General features: G+C 60.1%; 1 long non-coding RNA gene across 2 annotated transcripts; it reads right to left on the reverse strand.

Moving 5' to 3' along the window:
• Positions 1-5,039: 5,039 nt before the first annotated feature.
• LOC109258117 (uncharacterized) lies at positions 5,040-8,116 on the reverse strand. 2 transcript variants are annotated; one of them, XR_002076193.2, is made up of 3 exons: positions 7,770-8,116; positions 5,922-6,014; positions 5,040-5,326 (listed from the first exon to the last, which is right to left on the reverse strand). It is a non-coding gene; the product is annotated as an uncharacterized LOC109258117 (long non-coding RNA). The 2 variants fall into 2 exon arrangements; XR_002076194.2 differs by having other exon boundaries at positions 5,922-6,113.
• Positions 8,117-12,905: the final 4,789 nt, after the last annotated feature.

Below are 12,905 nucleotides of genomic sequence, written 5' to 3' on the forward strand. Positions count from 1 at the left end.
TGCCCACATCGGCCGGCCCCTGCCGCCGCCGCAGGGGACGCGGCAGTGACTAGAACAGGTGCGCGTCCACAGAGCCGTCAGCCCAGGAGGGGCGCCCCGATCCCGTCAACTGCTTTAAAAGTGCCGGACGTACAGGTGTCCTCAGATCTGTGCTGTGAGAGTTCACAGGCCCGACATGTGGGGTCTGGAGGAGGAGGTCGCGAGGACCGGCCCGGGGGCTGGGTGCTGGGAACCAGGTGCGCCTGACGACAAAGATGGCCCCGGGGCTGGGGGTCTCTTAAGGCTCTCGACACACCATCTTTGGGGGGCTCGACAGCAGCTTCCTGCTAGAAAGCCACGTCCCCGGCCGCCTTGTCGAGGCGGAGGAAGCTTCTCTGGCCGGAAGGGAAGGTTCTGAGACCAAAAGGGACACAGTGGCGTCAGGCATCGGAAGCACAGCCACCGAGGGTGGACCGTGGGGCCCCGGGCCGGGCAGGCGTGGGGGGCCCTGCTGGGGGGCCTGGCGGACGGGGAGCTGGGACCACGTCTCACAAGCCCTTCCCTGCAGGAAAGGCCGCCGGGACATTCACGCCGCACCCAGTGACCGATTTCACAGGTGATAATTTTGCCCAGTTTATTTGTTCAGGATTTTTTTTTTTTAATATTTATTTAGTATTTTTGAGAGAGAGAGAGAGACGGCACAGTCAGGGGAGGAGCAGAGAGGGCAGAGAGCAGATCCGAAGTGGGTTCCGCACTGACAGCAGAGAACCTGACACGGGGCTCAAACTCCCGAACGACGAGACCGTGACCCGAGCCAAAGTCGGGTGCTTAACTGGCTGAGCCCCCCCAGGCGCCATTCAGGCCTTATTTCAACGAAGGCTCCTAGCACCTTTCACTACGTAGGGCAGATTACCGGGCTGGCTTTGCCACTCGCACAGACGTGTGACCTGGAGGAGAGGACGTCTCTGCCTGCCTCGGTTTCCCATCCACAGTGTGCAGGATGAGGCTCAGAGGATCCAGTGGGTAAAAACGTGTAAACCCCCCAGACCAGGAAGTTATTACTGCTTCGGGGGGAAACCGAGGTGAGAGCCCAGGACGCCTGCCCAGGAGACCTCTGCCGGAGGCCTGGCCTGTGACGCCAGAGGCCGCCTTGACCCGGATGCACAGCTCGCGCCCGTTTTGGCCGAATGGGCGGTGGCTGAAGGTTAAGGTCAACAGCGAACCAAAACACGTATGACATCTGCATCAGTCAGCGAGGGCGGCCGTAACAAATACCACAGACCCAGTGGCTCCGACACCGACATTCGTACCCTGCGCCCTGAGGGCTGGATGTCCGACGTGATGGTGCTGGCAGGGTCCTCCGTCTCCTCCCCGAGTCGTCCCTCCGTGCGGGTCTGTGTCGTGGTCTCCCGTCGGACTGGGTCAGGGCTCACGCCAGCGATCTTTTTTTATCTTGACCTCCTCTTTGAAGACCGTTCCTCCAAATACGGCCACATTGTGAGCTGCTGGGGGCCAGGGTTTCAACCTGTGGGCCTTGGGAACACAACTTGGCCGATGACACCTTCTAGAGGGAACGCCTGGGGTAGGAGGATGCACCTAACACCCTCACGGCAAGGGGCTAGTTGTGGCCGCGGTGCCCTGCTTAAACCTTCCTAATAAGCAAGCGTGGCGTGGGCCGGGCAGGCCTGTCCCTGCACGGGGCTGACTCTGCCAGTCCGGTGGCTCCGGGGTGACACGTTGCTTTGGACAGGCACTCGCCAGCCTTCCTAGCGCCAGACAATCGGGGGACCTTTGCAGGAGCTCACGGGTGCCGGAAACGGTGGGGAAGGAGGCAGTCGTGATTCGGGCTCCGCGGGCCGGATGCCAAGGCGGGACCTCTGTGTGTCCCTAAATGCTAGCCTCTGTCAGGGATGCACCTGTTACTGTGTGCCTGCTTCCCAAGAACACCGCGAGGGGCCACCTCCACCTCTTCCCACTCAGGGGCCCCGAGAGGTTGGGCGACATCGCCCCACATCACAGGGATGGGCAGAGGCAGGGCCCCCCGGGACGCGGGGCTCTGGGCGTGCCTGTCCCCTGGGCCCGCCTGGAGCTGCCCCGAGCGCTCTGTGGACGGCAGCTGGCCTCCCCCGCGTCTGCTGGCCAGTCCCAGGGACTTGAGCTGGTTCGGGGGGTTGCTACGGGATTACGGGAATGTCAGGAAAAGCCATCCAGCCTGCAGACTCCGAGACGGTGATGGATTCCCCACCTGCCTCTAGACCTGCCTCCAGACCCCATCTGGCCCTGGCCAGGCAGGCCCTGCTCCGCCCGTCCACCTCTGATCAGGGTGATAGCTGTTTCCCTCGGGACCGGCCAGAGGGGCCTGTCCATGCTCCAGGGTGAGGCCCACATTTGGGGACGGTCCCCAGGGTCACATCATGGCCCCAAGTACGGCTGGGGGAGAACGTTTCCTGGCCACGGCTGAGCCACTTCCTGTGAGTGGGAGGACAGCCGCTCCGCCGCATATTTGGAGATAAAAGCGCCTAGAAACACGTTCTCAGTCTGTCCTGCCATTTGCAGGGCTGTTGTGAGGCTGCATTTCAGGACTCCAGCGTCCCCAAGGAAATATTTTGATGGCTGCGAGAAATCCCAAACCCCCTCTCCCCCCGCCAGAGTCCCGCTGATCCCCTCCCCGTCGCCCAGCACAGGTACAGGCAGGATCGTGCCTTCCTTGGCGGGTCCGAGCCGCCCAGCCACGCAGGGTCGCCGCCGTGGGGGCCACTGAGAGAAGCCTGGCACCCCCGGGCCGAGGGAGAACCCTGGCCCCCCGGGGCGCCCGGCTGACTCCGTGACTCAGAACGTCAGTGCCGGGCCTGGACAGCACTGAAGGCCACCGAGAGCCAGCGGGTCCCGGAGAAGGGGAGACTGAGGCCTGCACACTTGTGAGAGGCAGCGTGGGCCTCCGTGGGGACGAGGGCCAAACCTTGCCCCCGGCTGTCGGGCCTGGTCGGAGCCGAGCCTCCCAGGACCCAGGGAAAGCCACGCGGTTGGGTCAGCGTTTGCCCCGAAGTCAAAGATGCTGCGGTCCGGGAGGCTGGGCGTGGGAGTCCGGGGAAGACGAGGCAGTGAGCCTGCGGGCGGGGCTGAGGCAGGGGGCTGGGACCCCGTGTGGGTCCCCATGACATCCCCCCACAAGGTCGCCGTGAGGGGGCAGGAGCGGTTGCACTGGGCAACACTGGCGTGGCCACAGGGCGAGAGCCCCGCGTGAGGGGGGAAGCCCTCTCCCAAACCAAATAAAATGGCGGAAACTAAGCGGTTGGGGGGGGGGGGTGAACTCCCAGGAGATTTAGAACATGGCCGCTGACCGTCCAGGGTGGGTGACGTAGGGCTGGAGCACAGCTGGAGAGCGGAGGGGGGCAACAGGGGACCGGGGCCGGGCTGTGGAGGGCAGGCGCGAAGCACCTTCTGGTTCTGTTTGCCAGGCTCAAGGCAGAAGAGCTGGGGGGGTGGGGGGTGGTCAACTAGCAGAGAGGGGTCAGCAGTGAGGGAGCTAGTGGCCGAAGGAACGGGAGCCAGGAGGGGGTGCCGGGGTGTCCGGGGTGGGGCGGGGGTCCCATCTGGTGGTCCGCAGATTCTCCAGGGGCATCAGCTGCAGGATGGGGTGGGGGGCATTCGGGGCCAGAGGCTCCCCGGGCGGATGAGCAAGGCGGAGAGGAGTCTGGGCCTGACAGAAAGGGAGGCGCTGATGGGCCCGGCCCGGGAGAACAGGGGCAGGTTAGACGCTGGGGTTGGGGATGGATTCCAGGAGAGAGAAGGTTCCCAGGGCGCCGACCATCCCCTCGCCGCGGGAGGGTGGCTGTCAGCTCTCAAAGGAGCTCTTCTGATGTTCTCATGCCCCAGGCGTTCCCAGTTCCGTGAGACAAAGATAGGAAGTTGTGGTTTGCTGGGCACCGTCCCATCAGACGTGGACATCGCTGCAGCCTTCACGGGAGGACTCTCAGACGGCTCCAGGGGATTCGGATGGACCGGCCGGCTGTGGGAACTCTCGCCCAGGTCCAGACTGTCGTCATTCTGAGGGGCCGCGGGGTCCCAGGAAGGTCAGCGGGCAGCACGGGTGTTAGTATAAAGCCTGGATCCAGACCTCTGAGGAGTCTGGGGTCCAGACCTTGACCTCCAGAAGCTTCTTATATTCAGAAAATGTGCACCTTGCTCAGCAGCCTGGTGGGATCAGGACTTGAGAGAGAGAGAGACAGACAGACAGACAGAGATACTGAGGCTAAGGGAGCATCGGGGGCGACCCCAGATTTCATTGGCTCCCTCCCCACTGGCTGTTTGCCTCTTAAATCCAGAAGTAGTCCTGTGGTTGCAGCCAAAGGGCCCCCCAACACGTGGCGGCGGGTGCCCACCTTCCGAGGGTCTGAAGAGGCTCAGAAGGGCCTCCCCGCGCGCTCACCAGCCCAGCTGGGACTCGGGGAGCCTCCCCAGGCGTTGGCTTCACTTGCTGTGCTTTAATATTCTATGCTTGACACGAGCTCCATTTTGATTGTGGAATCACCCCAGCACCCCACATCCTCAGGTGCTATTTGGGGCTCTGACTCTAAGCCCCTTTGGAAATACCTGCACAGACATGGCTGTGGTGTTGAAGGTTCCCACTGAGAAGGGCCAGGACGTGGCGCCCACCGCCCAGCGGCTCCAGCGGGAGGCAGAGGCCTGCGAACTGCGACTGCCTCCGGCACTGTGCCCGGGGCCCCATGCGCACGCACACGCTCCAGGGTCGCACGCTGCAGGGCCACCTCCCGCACACTCCAGGGCCGCCTCACCTCTGGGGAAACCTTGTTCGGATCAGGGCTTTCCAGCGTGTTAGTATCACCCCCGAACTAGATGTTCCCAGAGTTTGAGCTGGTGTTGGGCGTGTAACTTTATTACGTGCCTCTCGCGATAAGCACGTTCCCATCAATTAACCAAACTCAGAGAAGGGGACTTTCCACACAACTTTTTAAATTATACTTTTATTTTACAGAAAGGGATTGCGTGCGAGTGCGTGTGCACACGAGCAAATGGGGAAGGGGCAGAGAGGGAGGGAGGGAGGGAGGGGGAACTCCAAGCAGACTTTGCACCTTCAGAGCAGAGCCCCACGTGGGGCTGGATCCCACAACCTTGAGATCGGGACCAGAGCCCAAGTCAAGAGTCTGACGCTCAACCCACCGAACGCCCCAGGCGCCCCGCCACAGAATTTGAGATGGGTTATTCTTGAAAATGCATTCGTGTCATCATTTTGAAGTGTTCAGTGACTTTGTGCTGATGATCTTTCTTCTGTGTCATCAGACACATTCTCAACTGGATGCGCGAAAACCAAGTTACGAGCTAATCCCTGGAATAAAGGCCATGGGGATAAAGGTGGAGGACACAAATAACTCCGTAATTACAGCAATTTTCCTTCCAGGTTCTGCGGGGGGTGGGGGGAGGGGGTGCATGCCTCTGCGGGCTCCGCTTGGGGCTCCGCGGCCTGCACTGCACAATGAGCCCCCGCTCCTGCCCCTGCCGCCCAGCCTCCACGGGAGGAGGTGACAGAGGGCCACGCCTAGGGCACACACTATCCCCCACAACAAAGGGGGAAAAGAGAATGGGGGGATTTTTTTTTAATTACAAAACTATCACCTTCCAGTTCCTAGCGGTAAGTTTTAAAAGCTGGATTACATGGATGATTTTCCCAGGAAATACATTTCCGAAGTACAAAGTGACTCGGGTAGAAAGAGGAAATCTAATTAGTCCAATGGCTGGGGTGGGGCGGCAGGAGCAGACAAAAAATATCCAAAGGTTTATCCTTAAACAGGCACCGGGCACGGGCAGCTTCACTGTGTCCCCACCACCGTTCAGGAATAATCTCCTCGGCGGAGAGGTGGGAGACCCGCGCTTAGGTCTCCGGACACCAGCTGCTGGGTTCGGATCCCACCTTCCCGTCTTACCAGCAGGGTGAGACCTCGCGCGGGCTACTCAGGCGCACTGTGCCTCAGGTTCCTCGTCCGTCCACGAACATGAAAATAGTACCTAACTGACGGCTGGTTTGCAAAATAAAGATCGAACGCACGTGAAACGGGTACAACTGTGACTGTCGCGTAGTAAGAACTCGATCCACTTGAATTGTTACCAAGAGTTACCTGCTCCCAAACACACAGAGGCGGAAGCATCACAATTCATTCCACACGGTTAGCCAAAAACCAGTGGTGGGGATAACACACTCACGCGCTCGCTGATAGGGACATATTATTTCTATTAGGACACAACTGCCCCAAACAAAAGCACCGACAAGCAGAATCCAATACGTCAGGAGCAAGTATGGCTCATCTCAGGAACGCAACGTGAGTCAACAGTACAGACAACACGTACAACATGACAGTACAGTGCATTTTATTAAGAGATCAGAAAGAGGCAAATCTTTGGTCATCTCCAAAGACAGGGCAGCTCCCCAAAAAACACGTGGCAAAACTGAGTATCCACTACTGGATTTCGAGCCTGTACAACCACGAGACCTTTAGGAAGCAAAGAATAGTAGGACAGCCGGCTAACACTCATGGATACTAGAGTGGGGGCCCAGCAGACCTGGGCAAACCGTCAGATGGCAAGCCTTTTAGGACTCCCAAGCCAGCTGGCCTCCGTCCCAACCACTCAACACCACCGTCGTGGCACAAAAGCACGAAAGCAGCCGTGACCCTGTGTACGTAAACGGGCAGGAGTGGCTGCATGCCAGTGGAACTTTATTTAGGAAAAGAGGCAACGTGGGCCGGATCTGACCCCCTGGCACTCGTTTGCAGACCCCTGGGCTGGAACCATCCGTGCAGTCAGAAACAAGACAAAGGTGCCTGATTTTATCTTGGACTCCCAATAGACGTCATAAAACAAGAAAATATATATGATGTACAAGTACTAGAAAGGCAGAGATAAAACTACAATCATCTGCATAATTATAGGACTGTTTGACTAGAAAAATCCAAACTGGCGAATCAACGGCAAGCCGTTAGAATTAAACGCGGCCAATTTTAAGGTCAGTATATAGTATTTGTTAAAACAACACTATATAATTATAACATTTTATGGGGAAAAGGGTGCCGTTTGCGACAGCAATAAAACCCAGGAATAAACCGAGAAGGAGCAAATCTGACATAAAAGAAAACTAGACAAGTTCACTGAGATCCCAATAAGTCACAAGACCCATTCCTGAGCAGGACTCCGCGGCACATCAATGTCGATTTTCCCAAATGTGCCCATACACTCAGTGCGGTCCCAAGATTCCTGACGGGACTGGTTTCTTGCAGCTGCCGCTAAACTTTATATGACAGAGAAAATGTACAAGATTAGCTGAGAGGCGTGTTTAAAAGGACACAGGAAAGGAACTGGCGATAAAGCCATCCTAGGGAGTGGACCGTGTCACGGGCAGGTCCGCGGGTCAGGACCCAAAGAGCAGAGACAGAACCAAATATTTGTGGGAATTGAAGAAACGCCGACAGTAGCATTTCATGTCAGTAAAGACAGGACACCTTTCGCAGGAAATGATCACGTGCCTCTGCCTGTGCTTCTGAAAAGAAGATGTCACGTCCACCAGCCTGTGTGCCCTCTGCCCTCCGCGGAGCCGGAGAGATGGGAGGGTGGCTCCCACCTGGGTTGTGTGTTTGTGACCACTTTGTTGAGAAGTGGGAAACTTGAGGGGAGCCTGGACCCTCCGAAGGGGCACAGGAGAGGCTGGGGAGTGGAGACACCACCTGGCTAAGAAGGGAAGCCCGCAGGAGGGGACACGCCGGAGGGTATGGGGTACTCACCGTGACACAGAGGGACAGCATCAGCCACACCATCTGGGGTGAGGGAGGGAGCGAGAGAAGCCGCGGCCACAGCGGCGGGGCCTTGCCTGAATCCGCGGCCACCCTGGGGGTCGGCGTGGGGGTGGGGGGTTGCACCCCAGCTACCGCCCATCAGGCTGAGGGAACATGGGATAAAGGACAGCCCACCCCCTTCCGGTTCTCTTGGGCTGGATCCGATCTGCTCTCTGCAGGTTCTGGAACTCAGCTGGGAACATTCACCCCAGTGGCCAGGTCCAGAGAGTAGGGGTCACGTGGAGATTCTCTGCCTGCGACCAGCACGAATTCCTGTCTGCACTTCATTCCGAGGAGCCCCCAGACCACCCCACCCCCCATCTGTTTGTGTTTCTGTTGACATTATCATCTAAGGAGGGCCCAGACGGGTCCTTGAAGCCGGCCTTCCAAACATAAATAAGCAGCCTGTTTCAGTAAAACAAATTACGCACTTTTTGACATTTGCCAGTGTTTTGATTCCAGAAAGGCTGTGGACAATTCCCACAGTCCTGGCCCCCAACCCGTGGCCCTGCCGCCCCTGCTCACACTCACGCACCTTCCCACAGTGCCTGCCTCCGGGGGACCCTGTCTCTGGGGGGGGCCCTGCCTCCGGGGGACCTGTGTCTGTGGGGGGCTTGCCTCCGGGGGACTGTGTCTCTAGGGGGGCCCTGCCTCCGGGGGACCCTGCCTCTGGGGGGGGCTGCCTCCGGGGGACCCTGTCTCCGGGTTGGGCCCTGCCTCTGGGGGGGCCCTGCCTCTGGGGGGCCCTGCCTCCGGCGGACCCTATCTCTGGGGGGGCCTGCCTCCGGGGGACTGTGTCTCTAGGGGGGCCCTGCCTCCGGGGGACCTTGTCTCTGGGGGGGCCCTGCCTCCGGAGGACCCTATCTCTGGGGGGGGGGCTGCCTCCGGGGGACCCTGTCTCTGGGGGGCGCCCTGACTCTGGGGGAGCCCTGCCTCTGGGGGGGCCCTGCCTCCGGAGGACCCTATCTCTGGGGGGGGACTGCGTCCGGGGGACCTGTCTCTGGGGGGCCCTGCCTCCGGGGAACCCTGTCTTTGGGGGGGGGACCTGCCTCCGGGGGACTGTGTCTCTTAGGGGGGCCCTACCTCCGGGGTACCTTGTCTCTGCGGGGGCCCTGCCTCTGGAGGACCCTATCTCTGGGGGGGGGCTGCCTCTGGGGAACCCTGTCTCCGGGGTGGGCCCTGCCTCTGGGGGGGCCTTGCCTCCGGAGGACCCTATCTCTGGGGGGGCCTGCCTCCGGGGGACTGTGTCTCTAGGGAGGCCCTGCCTCTGGGGAACCTTGTCTCTGGGGGGGCCCTGCCTCCGGAGGACCCTATCTCTGGGGGGGGGACTGCCTCCGGGGGACCCTGTCTCTGGGGGGCGCCCTGCCTCTAGGGGAGCCCTGCCTCTGGGGGGGCCCTGCCTCCAGAGTACCCTATCTCTGGGGGGTGCCTGCCTCCGGGGGGCCCTGCCTCTGGGGGGGGCCAGCCTCCGGGGACCCTGTCTCTGGGGGGGGCCCTGCCTCCGGGGGACTCTGCCTCTGGGGGGGCCCTGCCTCTGGGGGACCTTGTCTCTGGGGGGGCCCTGACTCTGGGGGACCCTGCCTCTGGGGGGGGCCCCAGCCTCCGGGGGACCCTGTCTCTGGGGGGGGCCCTGCCTCCGGGGGACCTGTGTCTGTGGGGGGCTTGCCTCCGGGGGACTGTGTCTCTAGGGGGGCCCTGCCTCCGGGGGACCCTGCCTCTGGGGGGGGCCCTGCCTCCGGGGGACCCTGCCTCTGGGGGGGCCTGCCTCCGGGGACCCCAGCTTGCAGAGGAGAGCTCCCACCAGGACAGAGGCTGTTTGCCAGGTTCACCCCCAGCAGAAAACCCACCCCTGACGGCACAGACAAGGAGCTGAAGTATTTGGAGACAAAAACTAGGGACCCAGAGTATGTTTGAAGGATTTTCTGGGTCACCTGCCTTGGGGAGGCCCGAGTTTGTTTTCCCGCGGTAGCCTAGACTCCTCACAGCGCCCTCCGTTTCAGGACCCTGCTGGCTGCATAGGCGCTGACTTTTACTCTCAGCCAAGCTTCCCTTCATTCCCCTGAGAAGGGAGAGGCCCTTACATCCCATGCACAGGCCAGCCAGGGGACCCCAGCCCCGGGAAAGCCTCCAGGCAGCACCCCCGTGGGCGGCCCCCACCCTGGGCCTTCCCCACCCCACGTGACCTGAGTCGTGAGGGTGACTGGTGGCTGCCCCCACGGGAGGCCGCGGGGCTGTGTCCCGGGCAGCAGGACCAGATCAGGTGCCCCGTGCACCCCCAGGGGAAAGGCTGTGGCCTTGCCTCAGGGCCAGGTGGCCCGCATCCCCTGGGACCCCCCTGGACTGGCCCTTCCACAGGTCCTGGTGAGCCACCACCTGAGGCGGTGGACCCCGCTGTGGGCAGGTCACGAGGGGAAACTGGGCCCATGTGCTGACCACAGGAGTCAGCACGCCCTCACTTCTTGGTCACTTGGTGTCCCTTGAGGGCAGTCCTGGCAGGCGGCCCCCAGAAGCTCCTGTGAAAAAAATCCCTGTGGCTCATGGCCTAACCAGAAATCTCCTGCTTCTGACTCCCTGGTTGCCAGGAAATTGTCCAGAGCAAGGAGGTGGGGTTCTGCACTGGCTCAGAAGCTTCCAGCACGGGGATCCTGATAACTCACCTCTCGCAAGGACAAGCAGGGCTTGTGAGAGCTGTGTGCCCTGAGGCGTCTGTGGCTCCCCAGGAGAACCACTCCTCAGGGTGGCTCTTGGCCCCAGTCCACACCTGCACCCCCCTCTGCTGTCTCCCCAGCCCGTGTCTGCCTCCCACATCTTCACGTGAGGGGTTCACAGCTTTTCGCTACTTTACTGCAAATTTGCTGTGGCCACAGAGGGGTACTGGTGACCTCCGGCAGCCCCACTCCCTGCTCCCGTTCCACCCCACCCCACCCCACCCCACCGACCAGAGTGGGGGCCAGGCGGCCCCTTCTCCCTATTCCTTGCCGGTTCTGGCAAGGCCTTGCCTGGACTCCCAGCTTTCAGGAGACTCTCTACGTCCCTCCTCAGAGACTCCTGGCCTCCGTGTCTCCACCACCTCAAGGCTGGGACCCGGGGTGTCCAGCACTGACCCTCCCGAGACCTGAGACGGGGGCTTTAACAGGTGAGACCCCAGGACGCACACACCACACCTGCTGACCCCAGCCAAGGGCTTCCTTCTGCTCCCTCTCAGGGCCAGCTTCTGGGGCTCATCCTTGCGGGGAGCTGGAGGGGGCCTGGGCAGGAGTAGGACGCGGCCTGGCCTGGCCTGGCCTGGCCTGGCCTTGTGTCTGCCGGTCACAGCACCTCCCAGCCCCTCCCTCAGGCCCAGGGAGCAGGGGCGGCTGTCCTCCGCCTCCCTTCCTGCTGGCAAAGGGCTCTCTTGCCCTCTGGCGGCAAAGTCCCCTCCAGTGTGCACTGTGGGGGGATGGCGTGAGCGCTCTGACTTCACACTGAGGCAGGAAACCTTAACTATGACTCCGGATGTGCAGGGCAAGAAGGAATTCAGTTACTTTTTTTTTTTTTTTTTTTAACAAAGATTTCCTTTTTCTCTTAATGAAAGACTCACAAACCTCTCCAGGGTCATTCCCAGTAAGGAACAGAATCCAGGGGCTAATCAGCACAGGCAGGAGGGGAGAGGGAGGGAGAGGGAGGGTCAGGGAGGGAGGGAGAGGGAGAGGGAGGAGGGGAGGGGACGGGAGAGGAGGGAGGGAGGGAGGGGAAAGGGGGGCTGAGCTGCCAGGGGGCCAATTAAAACCAGGAGCCTGTGGTGGTTAATTTTATGTGTCAGCTAGACTGGGCTAAGGGCGGGCGCCCACAGAGCTGGTAAAAAATCCATTTCTGGGTGTGTCTGTGAGGAAGTTTCCGGGAGAGATTAGCATTTGAATTGGTAGACCCAGTAAAATTGTGCTCCCCAAGGTGGGTGGGCCTCACCCAGTGCCTCAAGGGCCTGAATGGAACCACAAGGAGGAGGAAGCACGGATTCTCTTTCCCTATTGAGCTGGAACATCCGTCTTCTCCTGCCTCAGACAGTGGAGCTCCCGGTTCTCAGGCCTTTGGACGGCAGGACTGACCAACACCACCAGCTTTCCCGGGCCTCCAGCTTCCAGACTCGGATCGCGAGGCCTCGGGCCTCCATAACCCAGGGAGCCAATTCTTGTAATAAGTGTCCTCAGATATATCTCTATGTTCTATCGTTTCTGTCTCTGGACAACCCTGATCCTAATTGGAACACATCTGTTGTAATAAAGGGCATTTGAAACAACTAGGGACCCACGCATGCGGACAGTATATTTAATGATATTACAGCATAATCAATAATTTTTTAGGTGGGATAATGATATTGTGGCTGTGTGAAAAACTGTCCTATTTCTTAGAGACACATGTGGAAATATTTGAAATGAAACAACGTGATGTCAATCATTTGCTTTAAAACAGTATAGGAAAAACAAGAAGAAAGGGTTGGAGAAGTGTGGCGGGATGAGAGAGTGTTGAATCTGGAGGTGGGCATACAGGCCCTCACGTCCTCCTGTTTCCGTGAATGCTTGAAAACTCATGATAAAAACTCCTTTAAGAAAACGTTTTGGGACACCTGAGTGGCTCAGTCGGTTAAGCATCCAAGTCTTGATTTCGGCTCGGCTCGGGTCACGATCTCACGGTTCGGTGGGTGAGATGGAGCCTCGAGTTCGGCGCCGAGATGGCAGCACAGAGCCTGCTTGGGATTCTCTCTCCTCTCTGCCCCTCCCCTGCTCGCGGTCTCGCAAGATAAATAAACTTAAAGACAAAAAAAGTATGTTTTCAGATGTCTTTACTAAGCCCCTCCTGCGGCACAAATCAGTGCACTGGGGTGTGGTCTGCACGCGGAAGGGGCAGCCGGCAGACCCACCTGCTGCTAGACACCTCCAACTAGGAGTGTCCAGAACAATAGAGACGTGTAGTGACTCCACGCAAGGAGGAGCCTGCAGACGGGGCAGCCATTCCTTCCTCCCTCACTGCCCGCCCCGCCTCCCCGCCAGGTCCCTTCGCTGCTGGCAGGGGCTGAGGCTGGCCTGCCCCCTGAGCACGGAAGGGTGC

This window comes from Panthera pardus, unplaced genomic scaffold (genome assembly GCF_024362965.1).
Source record: "Panthera pardus isolate Hobbes unplaced genomic scaffold, ASM2436296v1 HiC_scaffold_16, whole genome shotgun sequence".
Lineage (NCBI taxonomy): Eukaryota > Metazoa > Chordata > Mammalia > Carnivora > Felidae > Panthera > Panthera pardus.